This window comes from Lontra canadensis, unplaced genomic scaffold, assembly GCF_010015895.1.
Source record: "Lontra canadensis isolate GAN:19392208 unplaced genomic scaffold, GSC_riverotter_1.0 scaffold202, whole genome shotgun sequence".
Classification (NCBI taxonomy): domain Eukaryota; kingdom Metazoa; phylum Chordata; class Mammalia; order Carnivora; family Mustelidae; genus Lontra; species Lontra canadensis.
Genome location: NW_022631196.1, coordinates 252,748 through 258,970, shown reverse-complemented (window position 1 = coordinate 258,970; position 6,223 = coordinate 252,748). Strand labels below are relative to the sequence as shown.

The following is a 6,223-nucleotide window of genomic DNA, read 5'->3' as shown; positions in this document are numbered from 1 at the left end:
CGCAAGCTTTGTTATTTTTACTTTTCGGTGTGAGGGGCCATCTGTGCAGGTTTGAGCTTGTCTGGAGGAATGAGAATTTGCAGATGAAATTCAAATGTAGGATTACTTTGCAGGCTGTCATGCTGAGACTTTCTGCCCGACCTGGGGTGGCCGCGACAAGACTTCCAGCAGCCGAGTGTGCCAGGGTCCAGCAGCTGTTTGAGGTGAGCGAGTATGTGGGGCCCTCCACCAGGGCATCGTCAACCCCCATGGTGACAGTGGGTCTTCTCAGCGCTGGTGCCACCAAGGCTGCTCGAAGGGGCCTGGAACACTGGCTGAACACACTGGTTCCCGTCACCTGCCAGGAGGCCATCTGGAGGTTAGGAAGCCAGGTGGAGAAGGAGGTGGGCAATGCCAGCATGAAGAGTTGCCTGTTCCTCCCAAACGACCTCCTTGAACTTGCAGCAGCACACCCACCCTCAGCTGTGCCCACGGCCCCCATCGTCAGCTGCAGGACACCATAATTCCCTTGCAGGGTAACCAGAACTTTGCCATCCAAGTGGCAGGTGGAGCTGGCCACTTGGGCCCCTGCTCTAGGACCTTCCCACAAACCAGGGCTATGGTGTGGAAGGGTGTCAAGGTGAAAAGGGGGACAGGAGGGTCATCCCAACCCCATTCTAGAAGCTCTTTCTGAGCCATTGCAGCCGAGAGTCCTCGCACAGAGTTCTCATTTTAGCTCCCGGCTGCTCACAGGTCGTGCACCAGCCCATATCTCCTGCGAGGGTAGTTAATCTCCACACAGCAGCCTAAGTGCCAGGTAAGCACATTCGTCTGGTTAATTTGTGATAGGAAACATTGTTTCTGCGCTAGATGCTTTCCTCCGACCTGTCCGGGGCCAGATGTCGGCAGCCCGTGATGGGGAGGCAGCCGGAAGGAGAGGACAGTGAGGTTCAGCACTTCTCCGCTTGGAAACTTGGATGCCATTCCTGACCACTCCTCCCAGGCTTCTGTGGGCGGGGGGGATCGGTGGTGACAGACAGAGGCAAATGCTCTGGGGCTCTTTCAGTCATCGCTGTGTGCCAGCACACACACCCTTGCCCCATTTATGCCAAATAGTGAAACGCAATACCAGTAGACGGGAACTGCGGGAAGAAAGCAATCCATAACCTGTATTTTTTCTTCCTCAAAAAGAACCCTTGGGTGAGGAATGTGATTCGAGGTGCACCAAGAGGGGTTCTTGGCCCTGAAATGCTGCTCCAAACACGCACACTCCTACCCACCCAGCCACCCACATCAACGAGGGTACCTGTCCACTGGGTTACGGCAAAGCAGGAGGCTGGCAGGGCCTGGGGACAGGACAAATGGCCACTGCCAGTGCTGTTGCCATTGCCCGGGTACCAGAAGGACAGGGGGAGGGGTCCAGAGGAGAGCTTCCCGGGTCCTGCTGGGATCCAGGCTCACTCTGGGCCTGACTGGCTGGGGCAGACACACTTTTTTTTTTTTTTTTTTTAGACACAGAAACAAAAGGATGAAATCATTAGCATCAATTGGGCACATTCAGTGGAGATTACTGACATGCCATTGTTAGGAGGATAAAGGAAATATAATTAATAAAACCCGCCCAGCCCGCCTTTTGTGCTCCCATGAATTCTTTATTGGCACCTGCATCTATCTCGTCCACAGACGAGCCCTCTCCTTCCACTGCCCTGGATGTCGCTAAAATGAACGGTGCAGAAAATCACTCCCAGGATCTGAAAACTCATCTTTTCCTGCTGCAATGTGTCTTCTGGTGCCTCCGTGCTCTCCCTCCCAGGGCAGAAGTAGAAAGAGCATTTTGTAGCCCGACAGCACAGGTTCTATTCAAGGAAGAACAAAGTTGGACCCCAGCTGCCCCCACCCCCACCCTCGGGGACCCTGTCCAGGGCCACCCTGCACAGTCAGGCCCCTTTCGGGCACCAGCCTTTGGGTGGGGGTGGGAGCATTTTCTGGAAGCAGCCCCGGAATCACACTTACCCCCTGTCTGGCCTTGACATGCCTGAGATGGGCCGAGTGTCAGAGGTCACCCTGAGGGTCATCAGGCCTCCTGGAGGACCTGGGGGAGATGGGGCAGCCCTCTGCCCCTGGCCGGCTTCCGGCCCACCTGCTTGCCAGCCTGCCCTCTGCCCTGCGCACTGTCGCCCTCGTGCTCCACCCACCCTTGATGTCAAGAGAAATGAAACCTCCTTTGCATGACAGGAAGCAGGGAAGTTGCCTGAAGTGTACTGCAAACCTAAAAACACCCCAGCCCGGGCTTTCCTCACCACCTGGAAGACCAGCCTTTGAAGAGAAACAGAAACCCACTCTTAACCCCTGAGAGCCTGGGCTCCCACTGAGAGAACATGCTGTGGCCTCCCACCCACTGGGCCCTCGAGGGGTCTGAAGCCCGAAATAGGTCAGTGATGAGCCGAAAGCCCCACAGCATCGCGCGGGGAGCCGGGACTTTCCCGGAAGTCCAGGAATCTGAAACTCCAACGCCTGTGGGAGGCAGACAGGTAAAGATGTCTTTGGACACCACAATGCTTTGTCCTGATCGTGAACATGCTCAAATAGTCTGGTCTCTCTGTCACTTTCTTTGGACCTTTCTGCTCTCTTCCTTTGTACTCTTTGCTTGCTTTTCACAGTTAGGGGCACAAGCATTTGTCTTCTCTGGGAGGTCAGCAGCGTGCAGATGAGGATCAGCGGTAGGGACTCCCGAGCCGGGGCAGGGGGCCGTGGGCACTCTGGCAGTCTGCACGTTGTGAGCCCTGCCGGCCAGGCTGTCGGGGCCTGGGGGGTGGACGCAAGCCTATGTGAGCTCTCCCACCTTTCACACATCGGCTCAAATGTTTCAAAACCTCTTTACAGCCCAAACACCACAGAGCCCCTCACGGCAGCACCAGCCCCACAGCCCAGATGGGCAGCCTCTGCTTCTCCCCCTGAGAGCCCCAGGGACCCTGCACAGAGTCGGGGAGGGATGGAGGACACGGAAGTTCAGGGGGAGGGCTTCAGGCCGAGTCATCATCTCACACGACGACGGATTGCTCGTTGCTCCTCTACAACAAGGTAATAACTTGGTTAGCTTGGCAAGAGGGACACGGCGAACCGTCTGGAGGACTCAGGGAATGGCTTTGCCTCTCTGCTCTCTGTGTGATGATGCACTGGAGTCCGGGCTTTTGTGTGTCACTCCACTCTTGTGACCCTTCCAGGAACTGGAATTCAATGGTGTGGGGCTCCTTTGCCCAGAAGAAACACTAGAATAGCAGCAGCATCTCTGTTCAGGTCTTGCTTCTTGCTTCTCAGTCTCAATGTGGTCTTTTGCAAGTGGAAGATAGAGTGTATTCTTCTGGGCACGGAAGAGTAAGAAATTTAATGAAAGCGACTACACATCTAAGAACCAATCCATCTCCCTGCTCATCCAGGGAGTGAATATTTAATAAGCACCTATCATGTGCCAGGCCCTGAAATGATGTGCTAAGCAATGAAATCAATTGGCAAGCAATCACTGAAAAAGAAAAACGGGAGGGGATGGGTGTGTATGGGTACGTGCATTTTTAAGCAATTTAAGAGATATAATTAGATGAAACAGCTCTGTACAAAACCCAGCAAATGTTTTGTCCATGCATATGTTTGTGTCTGCATAGAAAAGGCTCTGGAGCCATGAACCCTATTTTAACACCCAAACTGTTAAGGATGGCACCTCGGGCATTTTTACTTTCTCTGTTGTACATGTCCATAGAAGTCTAATTTATCATATCACACATGTTCTGCTTCCACAATCAGAGAAAAGCCAAGGAAGTTAAATAATAGCAATTTTCACTGGACTAAAAGATGGCTGTCGCAAGCGCTGGAGCCACCGTGGGAAGGCAGGCTCTCTCCTGCTCCCTGGCTGGGAGGATTGATCGGCATAATTTGGGGAATTAGCTGACCACACCTAGTAAAGCCGCAGGAGCACACGCCCTTTGACATGGCGGTTTCCAGGTCTGGGGACGTGCCCAGGAGAAACCCACACACATGGCCCACGCGTGTGCGAGATGTTCATGGCAGCGTCATCGGTGACGGTGACGGCATTGCTGACCTACTCATGGGCTGGCCTGGGAGGGACTTTATACCTCGTGGGAAAGTCACAGAAGAGAAAACTCTACCACAGTTAAAAATAAATAAATCCAACCCTCTATATGTCCACGCGGGTAAATGTTGAAAATAACGTTGAAAGACAATAGGAAGTGGTATTATTATAGGTAAGGATGGATGCCACTCTTGCCTGTTTTTAAAACACCCAAAGTGGTGTTTTCCTAAGTCTATTGCTTATGGAGCCAAATGTAAAAGATAAAAGTCTAAAAATATGTGTGGGAATCATTCACACTGACCTCGGGGTGATTACTTCCTCCGAGGAGGAAAGAAAGACAATGGGACAGGGGAGGGAGACAAGGGGACCCTTAGGTGGCATCCTTAATGTTGTAGTCCTTTAAAAAAAATGTGACGAGAAATTGGGGATGGGTCTTCATGTAAGTTACTGTATTGCTTTCTGCACTTAAACGTGTTTGCCTGTCTGATGCGTGGGAGCTGATCTCACTGATGACTTGGGAATTGAGTGGTTTTCCTATGTGTATTGCGTATCGCTAGTTTCCATTGTATTAACAACGGCAAGTGGTGTAAGCAATTTCCTTAGAAGATGCAAAGTGCATTACTGGGAGGAGATGTGCAGGTGGAGGAACCCTTCAGATGGGAGGTGCTGGGGACAGCGGTGTGGGCCAAGCAGGGCTGGTGTCCTATGGGAGCTGAGGGTCTAGCTGCCTGTGGATGAGCAGACAGGCCAAGATGCAGGTGCAGAAGTCACTGTGGCCTGGAAGGACAGGTGGAGTAGTCACGGAGGCAGGGCCATTTAGAAATCACTGATGCGTGGAGCGCACGGTCCTTTTCCCAGGATGCTGAGAGGCAGAACTCTGGGCTTGTTTCTTCAACTTCTGCCTCCAGACATAGCTCTGAGCCCATCACTGTCCCCTTCACAAACACCAGCTCCCTGCTGCCAGGGACACTGGGCCCGTGTGCAGCCTGACGTGTAAAAGCCCGTTATGACGTGGCCTCTGTCACCTCCACTGCCTCATCGCCTATTTCCTCCACTGACTCGTGACTGTGACTGCTCTTTACCGCTGCAGACACAGCAGCACCCTCTCAAACTGACACACCGGCTCTGCTCCAGGCCCTTCCCATGCCCCCATGCTCCCTCCCCGCTCCAGACAGGCTCACCTGAGCTCTCAGATTGCATCCCGTGTGCTTTCATCTCTAGGACTGGTGGTGCCCAGTGCACAGCAGGGGCTCAGGACTGAGGCCACCTCACATACCACAATGGGGAAGCCAGCATCAGACCAGAACTGACTGCAGTCAGATGCTATGTGAGTTTGGGAATTGGCATTGATCAGGAAAAATGATTTAAGAGACAGGCGGGGGTTAGGGTGTAGAGGGAGTCGTTATTCAATACAGGACAGTGTTGGCCTCCCGTCTGAGGCTCCTGGGAAATGGTACCTGGTAAGCCTGTGAAACTGAGCACATCAGCGTCTTCGGGAGTTAAATTTGGAATTGGGATGAGGTAGGGAAAAGTCTATGCTCATTGAATACAAAATGCAATTGTCTGTCAGTGCGGGAACTGAAGTATCTGGAGCAAATTATATTTAAGACTCTATTGTCACAGGCAGATTAGCTAATGCTTGATTTTAAGTATAGGCTTCTAATGCTATTACTCCTGGTTCGCTCTGCCTGGCAGGTAACCTTGTGGAACAAATGACTGCATTGCTTGAATAACATATTTGATCAAACAGGACAATTCTTTCAAAAATTGAGTTCTCTGTGGCAATTTGAGACCTGTAATCAGCAAATTAGATGATTACAGCAGGGATAAAAATAGTCTTCTAACAATGTCCAAGGTATAAATGTGATTTGAATTTCAAAATGTTGAACATGTGGTAGGGAAATGCACGGTTGGGTAAATATGACTAGACATTATCAGATTTGATTTCTCTTTCCAACCCTGCTCTGAGCTAGAGCCTAATTTTGCTGGAATAAACGCCAATCTCGTTTGCGTCTGAGTTTGAGGCTAGAAGTCTATCTTGCTCTGTGCTCCAAATCTTAAAGGGCTCACCAGCTTTACTTATCTGCCTTTAGGAACTTAAAGTCCCTGTGAACCTTAACATCATTTATCCACTTGGTGTGAAATCCTTGCAGTGAGAAG

General features: G+C 51.6%; 1 long non-coding RNA gene across 3 annotated transcripts; it reads left to right on the top strand.

Annotated features, from left to right (window-relative positions):
- Positions 1-660: 660 nt before the first annotated feature.
- LOC116861651 lies at positions 661-6,223 on the top strand. Of its 3 annotated transcripts, none has more exons than XR_004381520.1 (5): positions 661-796; positions 1,492-1,832; positions 2,215-2,510; positions 5,285-5,390; positions 6,157-6,223. It is a non-coding gene; the product is annotated as an uncharacterized LOC116861651 (long non-coding RNA). The 3 variants fall into 3 exon arrangements; XR_004381519.1 differs by having other exon boundaries at positions 671-796; positions 1,663-1,832; XR_004381521.1 differs by having other exon boundaries at positions 673-796; positions 1,663-1,707.